The sequence below is a fragment of the Cupressus sempervirens genome, chromosome 10, assembly GCF_028749045.1.
Source record: "Cupressus sempervirens isolate cs-2001-9-10 chromosome 10, ASM2874904v1, whole genome shotgun sequence".
NCBI classification, from domain to species: domain Eukaryota; kingdom Viridiplantae; phylum Streptophyta; class Pinopsida; order Cupressales; family Cupressaceae; genus Cupressus; species Cupressus sempervirens.
The window spans coordinates 44,959,358-44,976,125 of NC_143127.1; the positions used below are offsets into that span (position 1 = coordinate 44,959,358).

Sequence of the window (16,768 nt, forward strand, 5' to 3'; positions counted from 1 at the left end):
AATAACATAACTTCTTTGAATTAGGTCCAATAAATGAAGGGTGTCCATACCACTCATTTTCTTAGAGGTATAATCTTGACTAGTGAAGAAATAATCAATTCTTTTTAGATGATCCCAACATCATCTCTCTAACGAGTTCTTTAATAATTATACTAATACACAATCCTAGCCCAATTTCTTTAGCAATTGATGGATAATCAAATGTCTACCCCATCTCAAACTTTCCCTTTTATAAGTAAACAAATAATCAAAACCCCTTACACCTAATATGAAGGACTGAGGTGTATTCATGCAATCAAATTTGGTTTAAACATTGTCTTGATCTAAACTTTTCTATGACATTACCTTCATCTCTTTTATAGGGCCACAAATAACCAACCCTCTTCAATATTGTGTCAAGGATATAATAGCTTCCATGTTGGGCCATGTCTAATTCATTATAAAAAAAAAAAAACTTAAATAATTGGTCTTCTTCAACTTATTATCAAGGATCGATAGTCCTTTGGACTACAAATTCTTTCAAGGTGCAATTTCAACCCCATCCACTTAATAATAATCAAAATTCATTGGTTAGTGTAAGGGTTGATTGAGTCTATAATATTAATTTCAGTAAGGGTATGATCTAAATTGTGTCCTTTCACTACGCAACATCACTGCACTCCAAGAAAATCTTAAGACATAATATGAACTTCATCCATTTAATAGATACCCAAATAATAAAACACATTTGATTTAGTATTGAGGCTTGATTGTATCCATATCATTAATCTTAGTTAGGGTATGATGTAAACCTAATCTTTTCATTATAAGAGTCAATATGCCCCAAATAAATCGTAAGATACAATTGGAGAATTAGAATGTGATTGAAATTTCAAAGTCTGGAAGTTATTAGAGCACAGAGATAGACTAACAAGGATCACTTTATGGAATTGAAGTTTTGTAAAACAATACAAGTATAATTCTTAGTGATATTTGATTTTGAAGATATAGAGAATAGAAAGGAATGCTAAAACATTGTTCTAGTAAGCTAATTTAGTCTAGAAGAATTTGTAGGCTCTATGTACACAACTAGTTTGTAAGGCAATGATATATTTATTAGTTTATATGATTCAAAAATACAGATTGTGAATTATTAGTTTTGAATGAAAATCAGTGTAGAAATATATCAATGACATTCAAATTTGTGATTGTAAATTAATTCTCTAGTGAAGTTCTGAATTGTGGTTGGTTGAAATAATACATAGATTGACAGAGTTGTTGCTCTGAGAAGAGGATTGTTGTTCCTAAGGGTTGGAGCCCTTAAATTTTTAAGTGAATCTCATTGAGATGGTTGGATTAGGACAATAGATCCTAGAAGCCTTTGTGTTTGTGGTTTTTCCAAAGTTGGGTTTCCACATTATATTTTGTGCAATGAGATATTTTTAAAAATAGTTATAACAGAAAAAATAAATTGGTATAAGTTGGTATAAGTTTTCAAGAACAATCCTGATCCCCCGCCCCTTAGGATTGCTATTGTTTTCTATAAGTTTAAATCAACCTAATCATATACTAACACCAAATGATAGTTATGAGAGCTCCCCTGCCAGTGTGTATGTGACATAGATCCAAATTGGACATCTTTGTTCAAATAGACTATTGAAAGTTATATCAATAGCTTGTAATGAGAGTCATATTTGGAAATCAATGTAAAATGCCTACACAATGTATAGAAACATACATAAATTCATCCATTATTGACTAGTAAGGCTTTGAGTCAATGAAAAATATATCTTCTTTTTAGTAATCAAATGGTCAACTTCAACAAGTGACAAGTTGACAAGCTTTGAAATCTCTGGTAGCCAAGTCAACTTTAGCTTTGTTATTTTGACTGATCCTTCAAGATGAAACATGCCATGAAGCCATACAATAACACCCTTTGAGTCCTTCTCAACATTTTTTTATTATGGCATTGCCCCAATCCATCAGTGTTACCTCTTCACCTTTTGAGACAAGAGCAACATCAACACTCTCCAACCAAATGTGTTTTGTGTAAGTAGTTTCTTTCTTGCTAGCACCTTCATACTTTTTATGCCTAGCCAAAATTTTGACAAAAGGTTCTTCAGGCCCATTTGTTAAGCATAGAAGGACAAGATTTTCAAAAAGAGTAGTGTGTCTAGGATAGACAGGGTCAATGATGTTTTTATTCATTGTCCAAAGTTTTTCTCACTCCATTATATTTAGATTTTTTGATGCTCCCTAAAACAAAAGTCCCAAAGAAAACTCAGATTTATAATTTTAATCGGTATAGGTTATAAGAATTTGTATGGAAAACCATAGAAAATTAAGTGAAAAAAAATATGTTCCAAAGAAAATGTCCAACATTTAAACTTACTTGTGACAAAATAAGTTCCTTTAAGGCCTTTACTGTCAATCCCCTCTGTAATGTTCCTTGCACTATTGGGAAGCGGGGATCATCCCAGCCCTCCACTTTTCCATTATCTACAAACCACTGTAGTTTTCGCTTGCTTAGGAGAGTATAAACAAAATTCAAATGGATAAAATCCCACACATATAATTTTTGCAAACCCATGTCTTCTAAGAGCCTATAATATTGTTCATTATGATCATGGTACTCACTTGATCGGAGAGCATGTGTCACACCTTCAATGCTATCCACATATGGGCATACAAAATCATATGTTGGATATATCTTGTATTTAAATCCAACACGGTGATGGGGGACACAATTGCATCTATAATAAAAAGGATCCTGCAATGTTTAGTTAACATCTTGCATATTCAACTTACCTCTTAGACAACATTGCATCCCCCTCTCAATAGCAACAATCATCTCTTTCCATAAATACATATTTTGCTCCACAGAGTTATTCCTGTTGATGGACTCAATTCCATCCATTCTCTCTTTTTGCATCTTCTCTTGAGGTGTGTCATCCACATATGCCTTCCCCTCAGATATCAATTTCTCAACGATCTCTACTAACTGCAAAAAATAATCTGAAGTGTATGTAGGTCCTTCTCCTTTAATGGCTAGCATATCAAGGTCATTCAATATGTTATCTATAAACTTGTTTCTTTCTTTAGTAGGGTTTGTGTCATCAAAGCATATAATCAAGTGCCCTTTATACCTTTGAGCAAAGTATTGGTTTAAAAAACCATCTTTTGCATGTCCAATATGAAGATATCCACTCGACTCAGGAGGAAACTGAGTACAAACTTTCTCAATTTCTACATCCGGCAGATCAATGTCAAAAGAACCTTCCTCCTTTGCTTTCTCATTGCTTTCACTTTTGATACCATTAGGCTCACTTTCTTTCAGACTTACTAGCTTTGTCTTACCAATTCCTCTTCTACCAACATATTTATTAGCTACTTGACTAAGTACTGGATACTCTAACAATATTGAGTTAAACCATCTAGCTAAACTTTGATACTTCTTTGATTTTTGGATATCTTCCCATCTTTTCCCCCTCCTATTTGATGACTTTTTCTGTATATGTGTGCGAAGGGATAAGGAAGTCAATCATTTCTTATCTATTATTTATTGATTTAGTTTAATAAATATTTAATATTAGTATTTTTTAATGACTAGCACATGCACCTATAAGGTGCAACAATGATGCCAATAGTTAGATATGTTGTGTCATATATATTGCTCAAGTTAGATATGTTGTGTGCTATGTATCCTTCAACAATGGAGTGAAGTTCAGAGTTTTGGTTGGTGCTTTTGTTTCATTCAATTATTTTTATTATAGATGATGCAAAAGTAAATTAAATATTTATAGGTACAAGTTGCAATTTATGTCGATAAATTTACGTGTAATGTCCTCACAATAAATATTGCTTACACATAGTGTACAATACACTTGTTGTTCTCATTTGAATCTATCACTCTATATTGTATATTATGTCTTCAAACATCTGTAACTCATAAGATTGAAAATCTATTTTGTGCCAAGGAAAATACAAAAGCTAAATTTGAATATTTATGGATGCAAGTTGCAATTTATGCTAGCAATGTCCTTTCAATATATATTGCTTACACAATATTTATAGTAGACTTTTTGCTTCAGTTGAATTTGTCACTCTATCTTGTATGGTAGAGTCTTCAAAAAATGTGTGACATGAGTAGGAAAAATATGTTGCGCTTAGATTATTTGTAATCACAAAATGTTTTGGTTCCCCATGCAATACTCTTACATAGCATGGAACCACAACAAAAACTTCAATTTTTCCAAGTCTAGGTTCTCAAGATTTTGCAATACTCCCAATATCTTTAGAAAAATGAATAGGCCGCTACTAGGCCATTCTTGATTAGTCAACTAATTATAGTATCTTCAGGAAAAATGAGTAAACTGCTACAGGGGCCATTATTAATCAGTCATCTGATTATAGTATCTTTGGGAAAAATGAGTAGGTTGCTATAGGGGCCATTCTTAATCGGTCCACTTCAACAATGGTCCTGGGTAAGAATTGCCTCTTAATGGAGAGTGAATTACATATGGAAAAGGTTAATCTAGACAAAAGTTGATGTTCCTAGTTTATATCAGTTCTATGATTTTCTATTTTTGAGCTGGAATAAAATTCTAGTTGTAGGTCAAGAATAATATACCCAAAAAATGATATTGCTGAAACATATCATAATCTAGCTGGAAAGGTTTGTTACATTTTCTTTATTGAGAAGCAAAGAGACCATGCATTCTTGGATCTGATATTTTGAAAGTGATTTTTTTCCTTTTTCCTAATTTTTTGATTATGTGCATGTACATGTTTAAGTCTTTTGGAGAAAAAAAACCTTAAGTATAGTTCTGAGAACTGTGGTTTACAAGTTTAGTACATATAATTTTAAAATTCTTAATGAAATTGAAAATGCTCATCTTATTGTCCCTTTTTTTAGGATTTTTTTAAAAAATGAAGCTATCATTTTGTACTTTTATGATATACTTATGCTCATAAATATTTAATGTTTATGGAAGCCAATCATTTTTATCAGCAACTACCTATTTCAATTCCTTCGCATATTTTTGTTAGATATCATAGCATTTTATAGGGAGCTTTGCAAAATGTACATCATACAACTAAGGAAGTTGCATTCCTATTGTAGATTTAGTGACAATTATACTTCCAACATGGCATCACTCCCATAGATGTTTTTCCTTATTGAACTCATATTTTCATGCAAAGTCTCTTCTTTTGTCTTAGGATTGCTGGTTTAAACTTCAGTTCTTCTTTGATATTGACTTTGAATGATATATTGAGGTGCTTGGCTAGAACTAGCCAACACTCTAATTTTCAGGTGTCACATTCACTTCTTATTGATGGTATATTTCCTAATAGGGAAGGTTGTGTTTCTTAGCTAATTTATCTTTAGTGTTCTCTTTTGTCAGGTTACCTCTATTAAAGTATAACCATATTGTATAATGATCAATTAATGTGTAGACTTATAATTCTTAGCTTACCACTATTAGAATATAATTATATTCTTTAATGATCAATTAATGTGCAACTTAGAGTTTAATAAAGTCTTTTGGAGTTTAGATTAGTCTGAAATAAGTCTTTATGTTCTATTTACTTTTTAACTCAATGTAAGTCTATATAAGAAAGTTTTTGTTTCTTTGTTTGTCAATTGAATATCTTGGTAATTTTTTTGTTTTTTGTTTTCTTAATCTGGTATCGAAGCTTAAGTTGAGCTTTGGGATTTGAGAAAGAAAATCATTGTAGGGATTATGGTTGATTGTGATGTGTTGTCAAATTGCATGTGAAGACTAGTGAAGATTCAAGATCCAAAAGAGTTTGTATACAATTTTACAAACTTGTTAAGGGTAGGAAAATTGTGAAATTTTAAAAAATGTTGCAGTGCCAGTATTTGTGAATTTGTGTTACAATTTTTGTAGTAATTATAGATTTTTAAATAGCTAAAAGTTGTGCCTAGGTTTTCATTATTTTTTCCCATGACATTTGAAACAAAATCAAGGGTGTTCCTTTAGTGGCTAGGGTTGGTGATATAGTTTTTGATGATTGTTAGTTTGCTGACCAGAATTTGATCAATTTTTCTTAGGAATCCTTTTTTTTAAATTTTGCAACAAATCCCATATTTTCAAATTTAGGGTTTTACACAATTATTTAGGGTTTAAAGTGTGTATAAATTTCCTACACAAGGTGGTCCTACATATTTGAATTCCTACTGACGAATAATTCTTCACTTTAATGCATTTAAAACTGAATGAACTCATATGATATCTATCTTTATCAAAGAACTGCAACGAGTTAACATGATTGTATCTTAATGCCATGCTTTCAATTGTTTTTGTAATTTTTCTATTGCTATGGCTATTTTTTAAGTTTAGGTTGTGTTAAGCCATTAGCTAATAGAGGAAAGTTGGTATTCCAAAATCCAAATGATGTCTTCATGTCCACCCCACAATTGGTATTATTTAAAGTTGGACTATCCTGATATATGTTTCTAAAAGAAGTACCAATATTTTGTCATCCTTTGTCACTTTAAATATTTTTGGGTTGCAGTGAAACTAATTTTTTTAAAAAAAATTCTCATATATTTTTTCATGTACAATTGGCATGCCAAAAAAAATGTGCTCTAGAAGCATTTAATTGATGGATCAAGGGTTTGTGTGATTTGCCTAAAAATAAGGTACATAGTTTTGGTGATCATGTGGTTCTTTTATAGGATTTAGTTAACTTGCAAGATAGCTCACATAGTGTGAAGTAAGTTCCTCAATGTATTTTTATATATGAGGATTTCTCTTTTATTGTTCTTGGAATTTAGAATATCTAAAGGACTTTTGTAAGACTAAAGTGCAACAGTGCTTGTGATCTAATTAGAAACAATGGAGTTAGAATTTAGTAGGGAATCATAAGTGAATATTGTCTTGTTCCATGCTGCCCATCCATGATTGTGGTTTATTTATTATTTTGAAGTTCTTTCTCATCATTTTAGGGAATTTTCAATAATGAACCTAGCAGGAGGATATAGAAGATTAATCCAGAAGCCAATTGATTATTTGTGGTATGAGAGGACTTCATTATTTTTATGGTTTTGTTTTCATTTCATGTTTTCATTGAGGAGATCACTTTGAATTGATGGTTGTACTTGTAAATGACTACTATATAAGTTTGGCTTTGATCCTTTCATTTTCTGTATGGTTATTTGTTTTCTAGTTTTATAAGTTAGCTTTTGTATATAGGTTTTACTATCCTTTAAAATAAAATGAGTTGTTTTCCTTCTGACATGATTTTCTCTCCTATTAATATTAGTGGTAATGTTTTGCAAGAATATCACCAAGTATGAGGACCCTATATAGTAGTTGGTCACAACAAATCTTGATGAACTAGCTAAATGTAATAATGTAAATAATAATGTGTTGTAGGAAACATCAAATGAAAAATTGTTAGCTTTGGAGGGAGAGTAGAGCCCACAAAATAATGTAGTTGAAGGTTACAATGAAGAGAAATCAAAAACAAATGTGAAGGAAGTTAATCATGATGGTGGCTCTAAACCTTCATCGCATACTGCTCTTCAAATAAGCTTCACCCTTCCCACTTCATGCTATGCAACAATGGCTATCTGTGAGCTACTGAAAACATAAACCTCGATATGTAATAGTAAATTTATTGTTTAGTGATATTTTATTGCTTTATTTTGGGAGATTTGTGTGCATAATGTTGATTTGGATGTCATTGGTTTCTAGAATTGACTAGTTTTCATGCTTTTTTTGCATTAATATGGGATTTTTGGTGGTAGACAACTTTTCACAAGACCTTGAATAATTGAGTGGTTGATTGATATTTCAAACCAATACCATTTTCTATGGATATCAAGAGAAGAGCATTTGCAAACTATTTTGCTAGTACACATGTCTACAAAACATTATTTAGATAAATTGGAACATTTGTTAACATGATTCATATAAGTGAATCATAGACCTAGATTGTTTGTTGCCGCTCATGATTTGCATCTACAAAGAGAAAATAGTTAGGGGAAATTCTTTTTGGGGACTACCTCTCATCTTTGAGATAGTTATATACTCTAGTTTTACTTGTGCTTGTCAACATTAAAATGGTGTTACAAGGAAAATATGTTCCAAACTCTAGCTTTTGGGCATGTCATTTACTTGACAATCTACAATACAATTTGGGCATTATATCAGGACTCCCTTTGAGCAATTACCTCTTGCTCAAAGGATTCTTAGTAATATATGTTGAGTAGATTATCAATTTAATTGAAATATGATGCTTGCTACTTGCTTATATGTAGCCCAAGTTTGTGTTGAATTTAGATGCAAAGTTTTGTTTGATTAGATTAATTTCCAAATGTTCATTTTTTGGCTGATCAAACTTATTTTATAATAACAAAATAACAAGAGTATTTTATTGAGCATGCATAGCATAACCATTAAAGAGCCTTAAACAAGTTTTTGCTAGGCAAAATTGTCATGAGCTTGGAGTTTGGATCTTGAGATTCAAACATTCTTTCTTAAAAATATAGGCCTATGGAACATGGTAAGTTTGATTTCCAGATCTTCAAAGATTTCTGTTTAGCCCTTGCTATACATTTAATGAAAAATAGTATTCCAACACTAATCAATGTAGGATATCATAGTGGAATTAGAGCTGGTTGCCTACCTATAGGGTCGTGGATGCACAAGGAACTCAAAAGTATACACTAGAAAGAGATACCATTCTACCAATAGAATGGGTGACTCTCAAGATTGTGCTATTGAAGCATGGCACTATTAAGGGAACTCACTAGAAGTTAGGCTTAGCTTGAGGAAACCATAGCCAAAGGGGAACAATGGAAAAAGCTCATGGAAGATACTTTGTGGCTATTAGCATTGGGGAGGCCAAATGGAGATCAAACCCATGACACTCACACTTATTAACTGATTATACACATAGTGAATAATAAAGGAGGGAATTGAACTCTCCCTGAGGCTCACACTTGTTGAGGTCCACTTCAGCAATGGACCTTCTTGTGAAATTTCTATCTAAAACCTTTCTAATGAGATAATGTGTTATGAGCTCTTCATCAGTGGGATGGAATGTGAATCCATGAGGCAGTTGTGCATCACCCATATCATGACTATAACTAAAGTTAAGAGCCTCTATTATTGAATTATCTTCCCTATCACCCATATTATGAATAGAAAAGAAAATGAATATGGGTGATAGGGAAGAGAATTCAATAATAGAGGATCTTAACTTTAGTTACAGTCATGATAAGGGTGATGCACAACTGCCTCCTAGATTCATGTTCCATCCCACTAATGAAGAGAACATTATCTCATTAGAAAGGTTTTAGACAACAATTTCACAAGAAGGGCCATTGTTGAAGTGGACCTCAACAAGTGTGAGCCTCAAAAAAATTGTATAATTTTGACCAATGCATGGTAGTTTTCTACGAAGCATTGGTCAAAATTTTGACCAATGTTGTGCAATTTTCCACAAGTATTGGTTGAAATTTTGACCAATGCTGAGAAGTTTTCTACCAACATTGGTCAAAATTTTCACTAATGCTTGGCAGAAATTGGGCCAACAATTTTGAAAGTTTTCAACCAATGTATTGGTCAAAATTTTTGACCAATTGGTTGGTCGAATTTGGATCAAAATTTGGGTCAAAATTTTGACCAATAATGGTCAAAAAATGACCTCAAATGTACTAGTGGGTGGTCCCAAAGTGCCTTTTTTGTGAAAATGAGCTATCCATATGATAGTATAACATGTTAGGGACCTAATTTTGATCATGATGTTGACTAGACAGCCTAGGGGGGGCCTTTACCCATGCATTCTTCCACCAATTCAAAATTTGAGTTGTCACATGTGTTCTCTTCCATGTTCCCACTGAGTCAAATATAACAAACTTAGAGGGAGATAAGTTTGTAAGAGGGAGTGGCTTAGTGTCTTTGCTAAAATAGATAATGGGAAGGCCTTATTTGAGGGTCTTGGAAAAACTAGTGGGTTGTTCACCCACTCTCTAAGTTTAGAGTTAGTTAGGGTTTTGAGGGAGATTAAGGGAGCTCTACTACAACTATCATTGCCTTTAGCTTGGACCAAGGTTGGTGTTTCAAACCATGTTCATTTTCCTTCTTTTAGTTTTGCATAATGAATCTGCAAGCATGGAGTGTTGTTATGGGATCTTGTATTGCTATTGTGTATCTTGGTATTGTGTTTTGGTGGTGTGATTGTGTAGTGTGTTTCATGAATTTCCTTGATTTTCTTTCTTGAATCTCATTTTTTTAAATTTGAATGTCAAGTGTTGTTTTGGGTGTGAGGGCTTCACTCACCCTTTGGGAAGGGAAGAGAAGTCCAAGGTGAAGGGCTTAGTTGGGCTTGAAACATAGTTGAGAACCTTGGAGTATGGGCTCCATTGTATGCCATGTTCATTCATATCTTGCTTGGGGGATGATAAGGGAAATGATGGTGTAGATGGGTATTCAAGGATGCTATAGTTAGTGTTAGTATGTTGGAGGATATTTGTGAAAGCCCTGAAAGGGCGTGAAATTTGTTGATTTGTGAAAGCCCCAAAAAGGCATGAAAATTATTTATTGCAGATATGTTATGATATGGTAAGTCTCCTTTTTGAAAGCACACCTTCACCCTATGTTTAATGGTTCCAATGGTGAATCAATGTGTAAGCCATAGGATATATTTTTTTGTGTTATGTGATATGTTTTATGCATTGGCAAGTATTGTGTGTGTGTATCTCATTTGGACTTGTATCCCCTACTCAGTGGGTGGCTTCATAGAAGCCTAGGATGGGAGGTGAGCCTTTATGGTTCCTAGTTGTATGTGGTTGTAGGTTTCATGAAGATGGATTCCTTAGAGATATTAGGGTTTCACCCTTGAAAATGTTGAAAATCAAGTGTATAGAGAGACCAATCTTCCCATGTTATCACAAAATGTGTTGTAATGTTAAGTGTCCTTTTTGTTTCAATGTGATGTAAAATGAAAATTTCATGTTATTGAATAATGTTGAAAATGTGAAGTTTGAGAGAATTGAACACAGTAGCCTTTATATGCTTATTATGAGTTTCACAATAACTGATGAAGAAGTTATGTAATAAGATCCCTCTCCTTATGTTAATTATAAATCATTTGGTAAAAAATTTCATAGTTGATATATATCCTTTTTGATATAGTTGATTTACATCAAAATATAGATGATTGAGTTGTAAGTTTATACATTATGCATTCAATAAAATGGATGAAAAATTATTATATTTTGATAGCTCATTGTATATGCATGAAGATTAATCCATTTGTATTCCCAAGTTCTAATAGCTCCTTATACGAGATAAATGCTATAGTAACATCCACTTGTAAATTAAATTGGTAGGGAAGTTGAGTCAAATCATTGTCACTTCATGTTTGTGGTGTCCTAAAAGAAAAATAGAGAATAAAAACCTTGACACCAAATTTTACCTTCCTATACCTACACTTTTCATTTTCTCGAAGATGTATGAGAATTTGAAAAATAAATCCATGCCTATTTCAAAGCAATATATTAATAGGGAAGAATATTCCTAGAATCTCCCTTACAAGATACCATTAAAATAATCACTCCATTTAGGAGGTAAGGAGAAAATTAAAATAAATAACCATTTAAAGGAGAAATATGTCCACTCACATTGGAATACAAAACAACACTTTTCCTAGAAGGACTAACCCCTAAGGATAAATTACCTCTACACATAGCATGGAACCAAGTAAAAGAAATATAATACTTAACACTTTAACTAAACCTCAAAATACAAATATATTTTACAAACATAATTAAAAACATGGTGAATCCTATCTAGTCATTACTTTCTTGCAAAAAAATCACCATATTCAAATGGGAAAAGGGGTTTGTGGTCTCCACTAGGTGAACATGCCTTGTCACTTTTTGAACTCATATAAAAAGACAATAAAGGTGACCCCTTTGACATGACAACATACATACTTTCTTTTCTAGGGAACTAGTGAATTGGAGATTGTGCTAAGATTTCAATTCTAACTTTCCCTAGACCACATCATGCCTAGGAAGAGGAGGCTGTAGGGCCCATTTGCCGTCGCACCAAAAGCCATGACTGTTAGTGAACATGGAACACCACATAATTAACCACCTGTGGGCAGGGGAGCACGTCGCATCACCCAAAAATCTCCCCCTCGATGCGCATACTAGGTGCTTACACAGGTCAGGAAGGCACCGAGGAGATTTGAACCCATGACCAGGCCAAAACCAGGCTCTGATACCAATTGTAGGGCCCATTTACTATTGCACCAAAAGCCATGACTGTTAGTGAACATGGAACACCACATAATTAACCACCTGTGGGCAGGGGAGCATGTCGCATCACCCAACAGAGGCATGTGCTTGGGAAGTGGGAGGAGTAAATTAGTGTTGGGAAGAGGCCCATGTCAAGTTTAAACCTTGGATTCATTGTTGATAGGACCTTTCTTTGACTAGGTACATTAGAGGGCGGTATATGACCTTGTCTAAAGCATGATTAGATAAAGGATTAAGTGGGCACATGACCCCAAAGGTCTACGAATTCGAATTAAGAGAGAAGAGATTTAAAATATGGAATAAGTTGGGATGGAGCATGTCTAGTTTACATTAGAACATAGCAATTTGTTAAAGTTATGATTAGGGTTTAATTAATCAATATTGTATGTTATTAAGTGGAATAATTGGGATGTTTGGGGAATGTATTTTAATCATTGGAATTATTAGGATTTAGGAAAGTTCTTATTAAATAGATTAGTAAAATATTTAACTAAGGCCATTCAAGTTAAGATTGAGTGATAATTAAATTTATGATGTATAGATTAAGAAGAAGGAAATTATAAATTAGTTTGTGGATGAGTTAGTAATAAATTTTAATGTTTAGTAGATACTAATTTCTTTAGTATTATATGTATGGGTAGCTGTTAAATAGTGGCCATACAGATTTTTTTTAAAAAAACTATTGTGAAAGTTAGTAATTAGATATAAGTATATTTATACTTTGACCTCTACTATGTATGTTAAGTAAGTGTTAGTTAATGCAAATATGTGTTTAGTAATAATATTATTATTTGTTCTTAATATATAAATATATTAAATACTATATATTATTTTGATTCTATTTGCAAATATGCTTGATAATGAATAATAATCTATACATTTAGAGTATATGATTATAGCGTTAATATAAAATTCAAGCTATCCATCCATTAGCAAATTAGTAGAAGCTTTATCAAATTGAAATAAATGTGTAAGTCAGTTAATATAATTGAATGTGAATAAAAAGGAAGCTAGTGGTGGTTCTATACTAATGAAGTCATAAAATTTATTAGATTTCGAGATATGATTAGGATGTTCAAAAGATGTGGATACTTAAGGAAAATATATAACAACAAAAGAATTCATGGTAAGAGGTTATTAGTACTTAGGAAATAATTGTTGGTTCATATAATGTCCTTTACCATGAAATGCACTAATGATTTAGGAGAAGATTATTGGATTAAATGGGATAATTAGTAAATTTGGAGTTGTATTATTACATAGAGTCATGTGTTAATAAGGTGGGAAGTAGTGTTGGTTAAGGAGAAGTAGTAAGTGGCAATGCATTTAGATTAAGGTAGGGTTAAAGATGTTAGTTAGTGGTAATAGAGTAGATGAAGTAAATTATTGAATTTTATCATACAACTCAATTTGTTACTTTAGTAAATCGACATGTTGGTATATAGTTAGAACCTTATACTCAAAATATTGCTAGTATAATAAATGAAATAAATTTAAATATAGGACGGAGAAAGGGTAAGATAAAATTATTAGTATATACATATCTTGACACGGGGATAAATTAATATCAAGATATCAAAGTCAGATCAAAGTGTTAGTAGAAGTTATTGTCTAGATGTCAATCAACACAACACACTATCTTTTTACATGCTTAAGTAAGAAAGTAATTTATAACTTTACTATTGAATCATATGTCGGTCCTATACACTAATAATTGGAATACCTATATGCAACTTCATTACAAATCAATGTCATAATAATTTCATAACCTTTCCTAATGACCATGTATTTGAAATATAATACTAGGGTAGGACAAGGTAAAGAGAGAAAAATAGGTAAGTGCTAATTTTCTGTAAGATAAGATAAAGTGGTTTAAGAATATTAGAGTTAGATAACGGTATCTATCAAATATGATATAACTTGAACCCTAGTAGACCAAACAATGCTTGCCTTGGAAACTTTTTTTAATAGGCCTCCCCAATATGGAGGGAGAGTAGAGTATCAAACTAATTGAGATGTATGTTCATGGTGTAGACACCTAAAAACCTTTAGAAAATAAAGTATTTTTATTTTCTGAAAAAGTCCCGATGACATCATCATTAATTAATTAATTAATTAATTTTTATGCCATTAAATCCCTTTATCTTAATTAAAAATATTTAATTAAGGAATCCCTCCCAAAAATGTTTAAATCTTATTTAAACATTATTTCCTTATTTATTAATTATTTAATTAATAAATTGACCAAAAATCCTAAAATAAATAAAAAATTTATTTTTTGCCCAAAACTTGGCCAATTTCCTTATGACCAATAACCTCTTCCAAAATCTTCTAGTCCTTCTTTAATTTCGATTAAAGGCTAATCTCATCATTTCCTACCCCTAACCCCAACTCAAAATATTTAATTAAGATTAAATATTAATCCTCATGTTTATTAAAAAAGTTTTGATAAATATCTCCTCAACCCAAACCCTTGAAATAAATAAATTTTTATTTATTTCCTAAAAAACTAATTTATCCTCATCCTAAGAAGTTCTAGACTCTTCTAGAAAGTCTTCATCCTCATGCTAGGAAATTCTAGACTATTCTAGAAAGTCTTTATCCTCATCCAAAATCTAGACTCTTCTAGAAGATGTCTTTAAACCTAATCCTAATCCCGTCCTAACCTTGTCACATTCCCTAAACATGGGTTAAAACTTACTAACCCAAGCCAAAGTTAACAAATATCTCCTCCTTCACCCACCCTCATTAAATGCCATCCATTTGCCTATCCCTAAGCTAATCCTAAACCATCCTAATCCATCCTCTTATCATTTGCACAAGCCTAAACAAGCTTAAAACCTTCTTAATCAAGTCCAAGTCGAAATTGCTCTCATCACCCTCAAAATATCTCAACCATAAAACTTTATGAAGTCCACTAGGTCATAAATGACTCTTACAAGCCCTTTTATTGCTCTTACAAGTCATTATGAGGGTCTTTATGAAGATTTTGTCCCTTGAGCCTCCTTTTTTGACTCATCCTTCCCCTTTCCTCCATCCTCTCACCATGTGACATGTGTCACTCCTTGATTGGTTGTAAGGAAGCACAATCCATGTGCTCTCCTCTCATGCAATCTAAGCCCTCCATGAGCTTTTTCCCATCCTTGCATCTTAGCCCTCAATTCCTCAAGCCTCTTGCCTATAAATTGGATCCTTCCCCTTTGCAAAATAACACAATCCATGAATTAAAGTTATAATGCTATTTTGAGAGCCAAATCCATACTAAAGCCATCTATCCACACCAAAAATCCACAATCATCCATTGAAGCCTTTGGAAGCATATTGAGCATACATCCTATCCATTTAGATAAAGCTACTCAACAAGAGAGCTTCTTATTGAGAGAGTCCATTAATGGCTCATATTCTCAATTGAGAGCTCATCTTAGTCTATCTTGAAGTTTATGAATTTTGTTTAGTTTGTAGAAGCTTTATTTAAATTTGGTTTCTATTAGCATACTAGCATTGCTCATATACACATGGCACCAACTAGGAATACATACTCAAACAACTACATCTTCAAGGCTAATTAAGTAAATATCCATACATACTATCTTTAGTTCACCTTTAAAAAAAATAAAAATAAAAATAAAAATAAATTAAAAAATAAATTAAAAAATTTGTTGGTTGTGTTTTGACTTGTTCAAATTTGGGCATGACAAAAGGGTATGGCAAAGGTGAAATGGAAGATGAGAAGAATAGTTAAAATTTAGTAACTCTTTCAAATTCTCATAAGGAATGAGGTTTGACATGGGAGAGATATTGTCAACAAGGGACACAAAAAGTGAAATGGAAGATGACAAAGAGGTGGACTTAGTTACCCTACTTATGTTTACTCGATACTGCCACTAACCAGAAATAATATTCCTATCAAACTTGCAACAGTTTGGGAGAAGCCCAAGATAAACAAGAATAAAAGGTTTGAATATAAAACATTTTTTAAAAAAATCTTAGGTTTGGAAGAATTCTAGGGTTATCTACCAACCCAAATAAGGAAAGAAAAGGAAGAAGAAGAATAGTTGAATAGTTGAAGCATCAACCCAATAACAAAATGTAACCTCAGACAACATACCTTAGCCAAATTGATGTAGAAAAAGAGCGGCTTCTTCATATTGGAAACCTAAATGCAATTCATCTTCTACACTTCCTTTTTTTCATTGAGATCCAACTTTGTCATCGCTTTTTTCACTTCTTCCATTTTCTATATTTGTAGATTCTCTCTATTGCTCCTCAAGAATAAGGAAAATAATATATATGCACCCAAAATTGAAAAGTTTGCTCCAATATTCTATTATATAAGTGTTAGAAGAAATAGCTTATTGAGTTCTTACAAATATTTCATTGATTTTATTGAGAGCAATTGTTGAAGGAATAATTATTTTTGTTTTATTTAGCTTACAATTATATCTTTTCTAATTCTCTTTAAATATGAATCCAAGGGGTGGTTGGGAA

The 16,768-nt window shown here is 32.3% G+C and overlaps 1 pseudogene; it reads right to left on the minus strand.

Annotated features, from left to right (window-relative positions):
• Positions 1-1,730: 1,730 nt before the first annotated feature.
• On the minus strand, positions 1,731-16,427 carry LOC149532489 (glutamate--tRNA ligase, cytoplasmic pseudogene; annotated as a pseudogene).
• Between the last annotated feature and the right edge of the window lie 341 nt (positions 16,428-16,768).